Consider the following 13,680-nt stretch of genomic DNA (forward strand, 5'->3'; position numbering starts at 1 on the left):
ACTATCTCAAAAGTCGGGTCGAGTGAAATCGGCCGATTATGATGTAAAGTCGGGATCGACCGAAACACGAAACCCAATGCAAGTCAATGGGGCAGCATAGTCGGCAGTGAGTGGGGGCCAGGAAAACACCTAGAGTGCCCATTTTAATGTCAAAACCATCCATTCTTCTTAATGAAGCTTGTCAAGCGTAATTTACCTTATAATAATTGGAAGGCATTTGAAATTGGGGGTCATTTAGCTAAAGTTGTGGTGGGTAGGGCTGGTTCAAGTAATTAGTGGGCCCAGGAAATCTGGACCACGTCACGGCAGTGGAGCAGGGAGAGGTAAGTATTTCAACTTTGCAAGTGCTGTGAACCTGAGCAAGCAGGGGGGGCCCACTCGTTGGCATTGGCACTGGCACAGGGCCCCTCAAAGTACAGCGGTGTGTTTGCACGGCGGGGGCGCCTCCCACCGGCAGCAACACTTTTGCGTACTATGAGAGGCCCTGTGCCAGTGACGTCGCCAACTAGTATTCCTCCCCCCACCTGATGAAGGAACCTGCACTTTCATCTGCACCTTCCTCTTTGTCCCCGTGTAAGGTGGTATGGTATGCGGGAAGAGCAACCTGACTTTCAGCAGGGTCACAATGTTGTTGTGTAGCGTGCACGGGGAATGTTGCGTTATGGGTCAATGTACCAGCAGACTCATCTATCACTGGCTGGGCAATGGGCTGGATGAGGAGGAAACACAGATATAGGCCCAAAGAATAAAGTTGGCTAAATGCAGTTCAAAATTGGTAACACAGGAATAACCAGGGGGCATTGCAGTGGAGGACAACTGGAATGAGAGGCTGACACAGAGAGTAGGCCCAAATCAGTAAGTAGTCGAAATGCAGTTCAAAATTGGCAACCGTAGTAAACAGGCGGCACAGCTTTGTTCAGTGGAGGAGAACAGCAAGGAGTGGCAGACACCGATAGTAGGCCCCAACCCAACTAGTAGGCCAAATGCAGTCTAACATTAACAACTACTTAACGAGCGCCTGAAAACGGAATTTCAGGACAGGAAACCAGGAGAACAGCAAGGAGCGGCAGACACTGTTAGTAGGCCCCAAACCAACTAGTACGCCAAATGCAGTTGTTCCATTTAACCACAATTTAACGAGAGCCTGAAGATAGAAGCTCAGGAAAGGCAACCTGGAGAACACCTTGGAGTGGAACACACCATCTCTCTCCACCCCATACCCATTTTGTAGGCCTAATGCAGTGTAGTTTTCTACAACTACTAAACGAGAGTCGGAAGACCGAAGCAATGGCAAGGAAACCTGGGGAACACCTTGGAGTGTAACACACCATCTCTCTCCACCCGATACCCATTTTGTAGGCCTAATGCAGTGTAGTTTTCTACAACTACTAAACGAGAGTCGGAAGATCGAAGCAATGGCGAGGAAACCTGGAGAACACCTTGGAGTGTAACACACCATCTCTCTCCACCCCATAGCCAATTTGGAGGCCTAATGCAGTGTAGTTTCCAACAACTACTAAACGAGAGCATTAAGATCGAAGCTCTGGAAAGGCAACCTGGAGAACACCTTGGAGTGGAACACACCATCTCTCTCCACCCGATACCCATTTTGTAGGCCTAATGCAGTGTAGTTTTCTACAACTACTGAACGAGAGTCGGAAGACCGAAGCAATGGCAAGGAAACCTGGGGAACACCTTGGAGTGTAACACACCATCTCTCTCCACCCGATACCCATTTTGTAGGCCTAATGCAGTGTAGTTTTCTACAACTACTAAACGAGAGTCGGAAGACTGAAGCAATGGCAAGGAAACCTGGGGAACACCTTGGAGTGTAACACACCATCTCTCTCCACCCGATACCCATTTTGTAGGCCTAATGCAGTGTAGTTTTGTACAACTACTAAACGAGAGTCGGAAGACCGAAGCAATGGCAAGGAAACCTGGGGAGCACCTTGGAGTGTAACACACCATCTCTCTCCACCTGATACCCATTTTGTAGGCCTAATGCAGTGTAGTTTTGTACAACTACTAAACGAGAGTCGGAAGACCGAAGCAATGGCAAGGAAACCTGGGGAACACCTTGGAGTGTAACACACCATCTCTCTCCACCCGATACCCATTTTGTAGGCCTAATGCAGTGTAGTTTTGTACAACTACTAAACGAGAGTCGGAAGACCGAAGCAATGGCAAGGAAACCTGGGGAACACCTTGGAGTGTAACACACCATCTCTCTCCACCCGATACCCATTTTGTAGGCCTAATGCAGTGTAGTTTTCTACAACTACTAAACGAGAGTCTGAAGACCGAAGCAATGGCAAGGAAACCTGGGGAACACCTTGGAGTGTAACACACCATCTCTCTCCACCCGATACCCATTTTGTAGGCCTAATGCAGTGTAGTTTTCTACAACTACTAAACGAGAGTCGGAAGACCGAAGCAATGGCAAGGAAACCTGGGGAACACCTTGGAGTGTAACACACCATCTCTCTCCACCCCATACCCAATTTGTAGGCCTAATGCAGCCTACTTTCCGACAACTACTAAACGAGAGCATGAAGATCGAAGCTCAGGAAAGGCAACCTGGGGAACACCTTGGAGTGTAACACACCCTCTCTCTACACCACGGAAGGGCTGATTCTTAGGAAGGAAGGCTGTCGGAAAGAAGCAGGGCGCGTCTGAGGGTGATTATATTCTTATTAGGTATATACTCACCCTCGGACGCGCCCTGCTTCTTTATTTGTAATGAATGTTTATTTGCAATGTGGTTTTGACTTACTCTATTTTTTTGGTAAATAATGATTTCATTATTTTCATTGTTTTGCATCTTCTTGGCAATAATATAAAGAAGACGCGACAGGACAACACTCGGTGGATGCCATATCTGTGTTTTAAATTGAAAAAAACTTTCAGTTAACTACTTGCAGGAGAAAGTTATTGTAGCTGGTGGCCATTTTTAGTACTGTACCAGATTTTTGTTGTATGTGTTTGTTTTTAATGTTAAAATGTCTGCATTTGATATCTCTCCAGTATTTTCTTTTTTATAAGCAAAATACTTATTTTTATATTTTCTGATGTTGGTTCAAGGGGTACACGGGCAGCAGTAGACAGGTCAGTGGAGGCCTAGTGGAAGGAGGGACCGCAGACAGGCTTCGAAGGCCTAACATAATAAATTGGGCTGGCTGTAGGCAATTTAAAATTGGTTCCAGGGGAACACGGGCAGCAGTGGCCTGGTCTGTGTAGTAGTAGTGGAAAGAACGGGCCGCAGACAGGCTTCGAAGGCCTAACATAACAAAAATTGGGATGTAGGCAATTTACAATTGGTTCCAGGGGAACACGGACAGCAGTAGACAGGTCAGTGGAGGCCTAGTGGAAGGAGGGACCGCAGACAGGCTTCGAAGGCCTAACATAATAAATTGGGCTTGCTGTCGGCAATTTTAAATTGGTTCCAGGGGAACACGGGCGGCAGTAGCCAGGTCAGTGTAGTAGTAGTGGAAAGAACGGGCCGCAGACAGGCTTCAAAGGCCTAACATAACAAAAATTGGGCTGTAGGCAATTTAAAATTGGTTCCAGGGGAACACGGGCAGCAGTACACAGGTCAGTGGAGGCCTAGTGGAAGGAGGGACCGCAGACAGGCTTCGAAGCCCTAACATAATAAATTGGGCTGGCTGTAGGCAATTTAAAATTGGTTCCAGGGGAACACGGGCAGCAGTAGACAGGTCAGTGGAGGCCTAGTGGAAGGAGGGACCGCAGACAGGCTTCGAAGCCCTAACATAATAAATTGGGCTGGCTGTAGGCAATTTAAAATTGGTTCCAGGGGAACACGGGCAGCAGTAGACAGGTCAGTGGAGGCCTAGTGGAAGGAGGGACCGCAGACAGGCTTCGAAGCCCTAACATAATAAATTGGGCTGGCTGTAGGCAATTTAAAATTGGTTCCAGGGGAACACGGGCGGCAGTAGCCAGGTCAGTGTAGTAGTAGTGGAAAGAACGGGCCGCAGACAGGCTTCGAAGGCCTAACATAACAAAAATTGGGCTGTAGGCAATTTAAAATTGGTTCCAGGGGAACACGGGCAGCAGTAGACAGGTCAGTGGAGGCCTAGTGGAAGGAGGGACCGCAGACAGGCTTCGAAGCCCTAACATAATAAATTGGGCTGGCTGTAGGCAATTTAAAATTGGTTCCAGGGGAACACGGGCAGCAGTAGACAGGTCAGTGGAGGCCTAGTGGAAGGAGGGACCGCAGACAGGCTTCGAAGCCCTAACATAATAAATTGGGCTGGCTGTAGGCAATTTAAAATTGGTTCCAGGGGAACACGGGCGGCAGTAGACAGGTCAGTGGAGGCCTAGTGGAAGGAGGGACCGCAGACAGGCTTCGAAGCCCTAACATAATAAATTGGGCTGGCTGTAGGCAATTTAAAATTGGTTCCAGGGGAACACGGGCAGCAGTAGACAGGTCAGTGGAGGCCTAGTGGAAGGAGGGACCGCAGACAGGCTTCGAAGCCCTAACATAATAAATTGGGCTGGCTGTAGGCAATTTAAAATTGGTTCCAGGGGAACACGGGCAGCAGTAGACAGGTCAGTGGAGGCCTAGTGGAAGGAGGGACCGCAGACAGGCTTCGAAGCCCTAACATAATAAATTGGGCTGGCTGTAGGCAATTTAAAATTGGTTCCAGGGGAACACGGGCGGCAGTAGACAGGTCAGTGGAGGCCTAGTGGAAGGAGGGACCGCAGACAGGCTTCGAAGCCCTAACATAATAAATTGGGCTGGCTGTAGGCAATTTAAAATTGGTTCCAGGGGAACACGGGCAGCAGTAGACAGGTCAGTGGAGGCCTAGTGGAAGGAGGGACCGCAGACAGGCTTCGAAGCCCTAACATAATAAATTGGGCTGGCTGTAGGCAATTTAAAATTGGTTCCAGGGGAACACGGGCAGCAGTAGACAGGTCAGTGGAGGCCTAGTGGAAGGAGGGACCGCAGACAGGCTTCGAAGCCCTAACATAATAAATTGGGCTGGCTGAAGGCAATTTAAAATTGGTTCCAGGGGAACACGGGCGGCAGTAGCCAGGTCAGTGTAGTAGTAGTGGAAAGAACGGGCCGCAGACAGGCTTCGAAGGCCTAACATAACAAAAATTGGGCTGTAGGCAATTTAAAATTGGTTCCAGGGGAACACGGGCGGCAGTAGACAGGTCAGTGGAGGCCTAGTGGAAGGAGGGACCGCAGACAGGCTTCGAAGCCCTAACATAATAAATTGGGCTGGCTGTAGGCAATTTAAAATTGGTTCCAGGGGAACACGGGCAGCAGTAGACAGGTCAGTGGAGGCCTAGTGGAAGGAGGGACCGCAGACAGGCTTCGAAGCCCTAACATAATAAATTGGGCTGGCTGTAGGCAATTTAAAATTGGTTCCAGGGGAACACGGGCGGCAGTAGCCAGGTCAGTGTAGTAGTAGTGGAAAGAACGGGCCGCAGACAGGCTTCGAAGGCCTAACATAACAAAAATTGGCCTGTAGGCAATTTAAAATTGGTTCCAGGGGAACACGGGCGGCAGTAGACAGGTCAGTGGAGGCCTAGTGGAAGGATGGACCGCAGACAGGCTTCGAAGCCCTAACATAATAAATTGGGCTGGCTGTAGGCAATTTAAAATTGGTTCCAGGGGAACACGGGCAGCAGTAGACAGGTCAGTGGAGGCCTAGTGGAAGGAGGGACCGCAGACAGGCTTCGAAGCCCTAACATAATAAATTGGGCTGGCTGTAGGCAATTTAAAATTGGTTCCAGGGGAACACGGGCAGCAGTAGACAGGTCAGTGGAGGCCTAGTGGAAGGAGGGACCGCAGACAGGCTTCGAAGCCCTAACATAACAAAAATTGGGCTGTAGGCAATTTAAAATTGGTTCCAGGGGAACACGGGCAGCAGTAGACAGGTCAGTGGAGGCCTAGTGGAAGGAGGGACCGCAGACAGGCTTCGAAGCCCTAACATAATAAATTGGGCTGGCTGTAGGCAATTTAAAATTGGTTCCAGGGGAACACGGGCAGCAGTAGACAGGTCAGTGGAGGTCTAGTGGAAGGAGGGACCGCAGACAAGCTTCGAAGCCCTAACATAATAAATTGTGCTGGCTGTAGGCAATTTAAAATTGGTTCCAGGGGAACACGGGCGGCAGTAGACAGGTCAGTGGAGGCCTAGTGGAAGGAGGGACCGCAGACAGGCTTCGAAGCCCTAACATAATAAATTGGGCTGGCTGTAGGCAATTTAAAATTGGTTCCAGGGGAACACGGGCAGCAGTAGACAGGTCAGTGGAGGCCTAGTGGAAGGAGGGACCGCAGACAGGCTTCGAAGCCCTAACATAATAAATTGGGCTGGCTGTAGGCAATTTAAAATTGGTTCCAGGGGAACACGGGCAGCAGTAGACAGGTCAGTGGAGGCCTAGTGGAAGGAGGGACCGCAGACAGGCTTCGAAGCCCTAACATAACAAAACTTGGGCTGTAGGCAATTTAAAATTGGTTCCAGGGGAACACGGGCAGCAGTAGACAGGTCAGTGGAGGCCTAGTGGAAGGAGGGACCGCAGACAGGCTTCGAAGCCCTAACATAATAAATTGGGCTGGCTGTAGGCAATTTAAAATTGGTTCCAGGGGAACACGGGCAGCAGTAGACAGGTCAGTGGAGGCCTAGTGGAAGGAGGGACCGCAGACAGGCTTCGAAGCCGTAACATAATAAATTGTGCTGGCTGTAGGCAATTTAAAATTGGTTCCAGGGGAACACGGGCGGCAGTAGACAGGTCAGTGGAGGCCTAGTGGAAGGAGGGACCGCAGACAGGCTTCGAAGCCCTAACATAATAAATTGGGCTGGCTGTAGGCAATTTAAAATTGGTTCCAGGGGAACACGGGCAGCAGTAGAAAGGTCAGTGGAGGCCTAGTGGAAGGAGGGACCGCAGACAGGCTTCGAAGCCCTAACATAATAAATTGGGCTGGCTGTAGGCAATTTAAAATTGGTTCCAGGGGAACACGGGCAGCAGTAGACAGGTCAGTGGAGGCCTAGTGGAAGGAGGGACCGCAGACAGGCTTCGAAGCCCTAACATAATAAATTGGGCTGGCTGTAGGCAATTTAAAATTGGTTCCAGGGGAACACGGGCGGCAGTAGACAGGTCAGTGGAGGCCTAGTGGAAGGAGGGACCGCAGACAGGCTTCGAAGCCCTAACATAATAAATTGGGCTGGCTGTAGGCAATTTAAAATTGGTTCCAGGGGAACACGGGCAGCAGTAGACAGGTCAGTGGAGGCCTAGTGGAAGGAGGGACCGCAGACAGGCTTCGAAGCCCTAACATAATAAATTGGGCTGGCTGTAGGCAATTTAAAATTGGTTCCAGGGGAACACGGGCAGCAGAAGACAGGTCAGTGGAGGCCTAGTGGAAGGAGGGACCACAGACAGGCTTCGAAGCCCTAACATAATAAATTGGGCTGGCTGTAGGCAATTTAAAATTGGTTCCAGGGGAACACGGGCGGCAGTAGCCAGGTCAGTGTAGTAGTAGTGGAAAGAACGGGCCGCAGACAGGCTTCGAAGGCCTAACATAACAAAAATTGGGCTGTAGGCAATTTAAAATTGGTTCCAGGGGAACACGGGCGGCAGTAGACAGGTCAGTGGAGGCCTAGTAGAAGGAGGGACCGCAGACAGGCTTCGAAGCCCTAACATAATAAATTGGGCTGGCTGTAGGCAATTTAAAATTGGTTCCAGGGGAACACGGGCAGCAGTAGACAGGTCAGTGGAGGCCTAGTGGAAGGAGGGACCGCAGACAGGCTTCGAAGCCCTAACATAATAAATTGGGCTGGCTCTAGGCAATTTAAAATTGGTTCCAGGGGAACACGGGCAGCAGTAGACAGGTCAGTGGAGGCCTAGTGGAAGGAGGGACCGCAGACAGGCTTCGAAGCCCTAACATAATAAATTGGGCTGGCTGTAGGCAATTTAAAATTGGTTCCAGGGGAACACGGGCAGCAGTAGACAGGTCAGTGGAGGCCTAGTGGAAGGAGGGACCGCAGACAGGCTTCGAAGCCCTAACATAATAAATTGGGCTGGCTGTAGGCAATTTAAAATTGGTTCCAGGGGAACACGGGCGGCAGTAGCCAGGTCAGTGTAGTAGTAGTGGAAAGAACGGGCCGCAGACAGGCTTCGAAGGCCTAACATAACAAAAATTGGGCTGTAGGCAATTTAAAATTGGTTCCAGGGGAACACGGGCAGCAGTAGACAGGTCAGTGGAGGCCTAGTGGAAGGAGTGACCGCAGACAGGCTTCGAAGGCCTAACATAAGAAAAATGTCAATACAATGGTATTGACAGTGCCAGGCATTGAAGGATGTCAGCGCATAGACTAAACATTGGTGGAGCTGTGAGAGAAAATTTTGCAAGTCGTAGAGCACTGTTTGACCTGGGGGGGGGGACTGTCTTGTGGCCGGCGGTACAGGCCCAGGGCCCCTCATATTACAACGGTGTGTCTGACGTTGGGTGCGCACCACCACCGCCAGACACTTTATTGTACTATGAGGGACCTAGTGGCAGTGCCGTCAACCAAAAGCGGGCACACCCACCTCTTCAGACAAACAGTACTCTCACGGGTGCTGGCGCCAAGTGGCGATACCACGGCCCCGTGTGGGGACTTTGGCCATTTAGGGAGGTGTTAACATGTCGGATGCTGGACAATCAGGTGCTGCAAATTACGAGATTGGAAAAGTTGTTCAGAATAGTCCACAGGCAAGACCTTTACATAGGAAAGCTAGGTGTCAGCCGGGCAAGGTGGGGCAAAAGATTTCGAAATCCAGTTGTGGTTCATTTTAATGAAGGTTAGATCATCTACATTTTGGGTAGCCAGACGAGTCCTTTTTTCTGTTAGTATTGAACCTGCAGCACTGAATACTCTTTCTGATAGGACACTAGCTGCCGGGCAAGCAAGCTCCTGCAATGCATATTCTGCCAATTCTGGCCAGGTGTCTAATTTTGATGCCCAGTAATCAAATGGGAATGACGGTTGAGGGAGAACGTCGATAAGGGATGCAAAATAGTTAGTAACCATACTGGACAAATGTTGTCTCCTGTCACTTTGAATTGATGCTGCAGTACCTGTCCTGTCTGCGGTCATAGCAAAATCACTCCACAACCTGGTCAGAAAACCCCTCTGGCCAACGCCACTTCTGATTTCTGCCCCTCTAACACCTCTGGTCTGCTGGCCCCTGCAGCTCGTGTTAGAACGATCACGGGCGCTGTGTGCAGGGAATGCCAGAAGCAAACGGTCAATAAGAGTTGATTGTTTGGTTGCTAATATTAGTTCCAAGTTCTCATGTGGCATAATATTTTGGAATTTGCCTTTATAGCGAGGATCAAGGAGGCAGGCCAACCAGTAATCGTCATCGTTCATCATTTTTGTTATGCGTGTGTCCCTTTTGAGGATACGTAAGGCCCAAAGTTCCAGTTCTCAAATCTGTGGTTGTGCTTGGTTGAGGGGCAGTTTCAGGCAAATCCACGTCACTTGTGTCCCTCCAAAAACCAGAACCCGGCCTTGCCGCGCCAACAATTTCCACTGGCCCCGGAAAAGCTTCCTCATTAAAAATATAATCATCCCCATCATCCTCCTCGTCCTCCTCCTCCTGTTCGCCCGCTACCTCGTCCTGTACACTGCCCTGGCCAGACAATGGCTGACTGTCATCAAGGCTTTCCTCTTCCTCAGCTGCAGACGCCTGATCCTTTATGTGCGTCAAACTTTGCATCAGCAGACGCATTAGGGGGATGCTCATGCTTATTATGGCGTTGTCTGCACTAACCAGCCGTGTGCATTCCTCAAAACACTGAAGGACTTGACACATGTCTTGAATCTTCGACCACTGCACACCTGACAACTCCATGTCTGCCATCCTACTGCTTGCCCGTGTATGTGTATCCTCCCACAAAAACATAACAGCCCGCCTCTGTTCACACAGTCTCTGAAGCATGTGCAGTGTTGAGTTCCACCTTGTTGCAACGTCTATGATTAGGCGTTGCTGGGGAAGGTTCAAAGAACGCTGATAGGTCTGCATACGGCTGGAGTGTACGGGCGAACGGCGGATATGTGAGCAAAGTCCACGCACTTTGAGGAGCAGGTCGGATAACCCCGGATAACTTTTCAGGAAGCACTGCACCACCAGGTTTAAGGTGTGAGCCAGGCAAGGAATGTGTTTCAGTTGGGAAAGGGAGATGGCAGCCATGAAATTCCTTCCGTTATCACTCACTACCTTGCCTGCCTCAAGATCTACAGTGCCCAGCCACGACTGCGTTTCTTTCTGCAAGAACTCGGACAGAACTTCAGCGGTGTGTCTGTTGTCGCCCAAACACTTCATAGCCAATACAGCCTGCTGATGCTTGCCAGTAGCTGCCCCATAATGGGAGACCTGGTGTGCAACAGTGGCAGCTGCGGATGGAGTGGTTGTGCGACTGCGGTCTGTGGACGAGGTCTCGCTTCTGCAGGATGACGAGGAGGAGGAGGAGGGGGTGCGAACGGCTACAGCCAACTGTTTCCTAGACCGTGGGCTAGGCAGAACTGTCCCAAACTTGCTGTCCCCTGTGGACCCTGCATCCACCACATTTACCCAGTGTGCCGTGATGGACACGTAACGTCCCTGGCCATGCCTACTGGTCCATGCATCTGTTGTCAGGTGCACCTTTGTGCTCACAGATTGCCTGAGTGCATGGACGATGTGCTCTTTAACATGCTGGTGGAGGGCTGGGATGGCTTTTCTGGAAAAAAAGTGTCGACTGGGTAGCTCGTAGCGTGGTACAGCGTAGTCCATCAGGGCTTTGAAAGCTTCGCTTTCAACTAACCGGTAGGGCATCATCTCTAACGAGATTAGTCTAGCTATGTGGGCGTTCAAACCCTGTGTACGCGGATGCGAGGCTAAGTACTTCCTTTTTCTAACCATAGTCTCATGTAGGGTGAGCTGGACTGGAGAGCTGGAGATCGTGGAACTAGCGGGGGTGCTGGTGGACATGGCAGACTGAGAGACGGTGGGAGATGGTATTGTTGCCGCCGCTGCCCTAGATGCAGTGTTTCCTACTACGAAACTGGTGATTCCCTGACCCTGACTGCTTTGGCCTGGCAAAGAAACCTGCACAGATACTGCAGGTGGTGCAGAAAATGGTGGCCCTACACTGCCGGAAGGGATGTTGCGTTGATGACTAGCTTCATTGGCCGAGGGTGCTACAACCTTAAGGGACGTTTGGTAGTTAGTCCAAGCTTGCAAATGCATGGTGGTTAAATGTCTATGCATGCAACTTGTATTGAGACTTTTCAGATTCTGCCCTCTGCTTAAGGTAGTTGAACATTTTTGACAGATGACTTTGCGCTGATCAATTGGATGTTGTTTAAAAAAATGCCATACTGCACTCTTTCTAGCATCGGATACCTTTTCAGGCATTGCAGACTGAGCTTTAACCGGATGGCCACGCTGTCCTCCAACAGGTTTTGACTTTGCCACGCGTTTTGGGCAAGATACGGGCCCGGCAGATGGAACCTGTTGCGATGTTGATGCCTGCTGCGGCCCCTCCTCCTCCGCTTCAGAACTGCTGCCGCCTGCACCCTGTTCCCCCAATGGCTGCCAATCGGGGTCAAGAACTGGGTCAACCATTACCTCTTCTTGTAGCTCGTGTGCAACTTCGTCTGTGTCACCGTGTCGGTCGGTGGTATAGCGTTCGTGATGGGGCAACATAGTCTCATCAGGGTCTGATTCTTGATCAGCACCCTGCGAGGGCAATGTTGTGGTCTGAGTCAAAGGACCAGGATAGTAGTCTGGCTGTGGCTGTGCATCAGTGCACTCAATGTCAGATTCAACTTGTAATGGGCATGGACTGTTAACTGCTTCACTTTCTAAGCCAGGGACGGTATGTGTAAAGAGCTCCATGGAGTAACCCGTTGTGTCGCCTGCTGCATTCTTCTCTGTTGTTGTTTTTGCTGAAGAGGACAAGGAAGCGACTTGTCCCTGACCGTGAACATCCACTAACGACGCGCTGCTTTTACTTTTACCAGTTTCACGAGAGGAGGCAAAAGAGCTAGAGGCTGAGTCAGCAAGATAAGCCAAAACTTGCTCTTGCTGCTCCGGCTTTAAAAGCGGTTTTCCTACTCCCAGAAAAGGGAGCGTTCGAGGCCTTGTGTAGCCAGACGACGAACCTGGCTCCACAGCTCCAGACTTAGGTGCAATATTTTTTTTCCCACGACCACCTGATGCTCCACCACTACCACTACCCTCATTACCAGCTGACAATGAACGCCCCCGGCCACGACCTCTTCCACCAGACTTCCTCATTGTTTTAAAAACGTTACCAAACTAACGGTATTTGTTGCTGTCACACAACTTACACGGTGAGCTATAACTTCAGTATGATTTAGCTACCCCTTTACAGGTGGGTGAGACCACAACGAAAATCAGGCACAATGTTACACACTCTGTTGTTGGTGGCAACAAATGAGAGAGATGCCACACACGCAGGACTGTCACTGAAGCGCAAATGTAAATATTAATCTCCCACTGATTTGTTTTTTTTTTTTTTAAAAGGGAGACTTTAGAAAAAAAAAAATAATAAAAAAAAATGATTTTTTTAAGGAAGAATTTATAAACCAAATAAAATGAAATGATTGTTTCAGGGAGAATTTAGAAAACAAATAAAAAAAAAATAGGCTTTCTATGGCCCACTGAGTGAGAGAGGACGCACACAGGAGTCAGGAGTGGCACACAAGCCCAGAGGCCAATATTTATCTCCCACTGATTGATTTAGTGATTTTTTCAGGTAGATTTTGGAACCCAAATCAAGCAAAAAAATAAATAGGCTTTCTATGGCCCACAATTGGAGAGAGAGAGAGAGATGGCACACCCAGGAGTCAAGACTGGCACACAAGCAGAAAGGGCAATAATAATCTCCCACTGATTTGATTTTTTTTTTTTTTTTCAGGGAGACTTTAGAAAAAAAAATACAAAAAAATGAATTTTTCAGGAAGAATTTAGAAACAAAATAAAATAAAATGATTGTTTCAGGGAGAATTTAGAAAACAAATAAAAAAAAAAATAGGCTTTGTAGGGCCCACTGAGTGAGAGAGGACGCACACAGGAGTCAGGAGTGGCACACAAGCCCAGAGGCCAATATTTATCTCCCACTGATTGATTTAGTGATTTTTTCAGGTAGATTTTGGAACCCAAATCAAGCAAAAAAATTAATAGGCTTTCTATGGCCCACAATTGGAGAGAGAGAGATGGCACACCCAGGAGTCAAGACTGGCACACAAGCAGAAAGGGCAATATTAATCTCCCACTGATTTGATTTTTTTTTTTTTTCAGGGAGACTTTAGAAAAAAAAATACAAAAAAATGAATTTTTCAGGAAGAATTTAGAAACAAAATAAAATAAAATGATTGTTTCAGGGAGAATTTAGAAAACAAATAAAAAAAAAATAGGCTTTGTAGGGCCCACTGAGTGAGAGAGGACGCACACAGGAGTCAGGAGTGGCACACAAGCCCAGAGGCCAATATTTATCTCCCACTGATTGATTTAGTGATTTTTTCAGGTAGATTTTGGAACCCAAATCAAGCAAAAAAATTAATAGGCTTTCTATGGCCCACAATTGGAGAGACAGAGATGGCACACCCAGGAGTCAAGACTGGCACACAAGCAGAAAGGGCAATATTAATCTCCCACTGA

At 49.0% G+C, this 13,680-nt stretch overlaps 1 protein-coding gene across 1 annotated transcript in view; it reads left to right on the top strand.

Moving 5' to 3' along the window:
- Positions 1–13,680, top strand: part of LOC138638712 (opsin-5-like) — a 295,027-nt gene that overhangs the window by 65,354 nt on the left and 215,993 nt on the right. The gene's annotated exons all lie outside the window — the stretch shown is intronic.

The sequence above is a fragment of the Ranitomeya imitator genome, chromosome 5, assembly GCF_032444005.1.
Source record: "Ranitomeya imitator isolate aRanImi1 chromosome 5, aRanImi1.pri, whole genome shotgun sequence".
Lineage (NCBI taxonomy): Eukaryota > Metazoa > Chordata > Amphibia > Anura > Dendrobatidae > Ranitomeya > Ranitomeya imitator.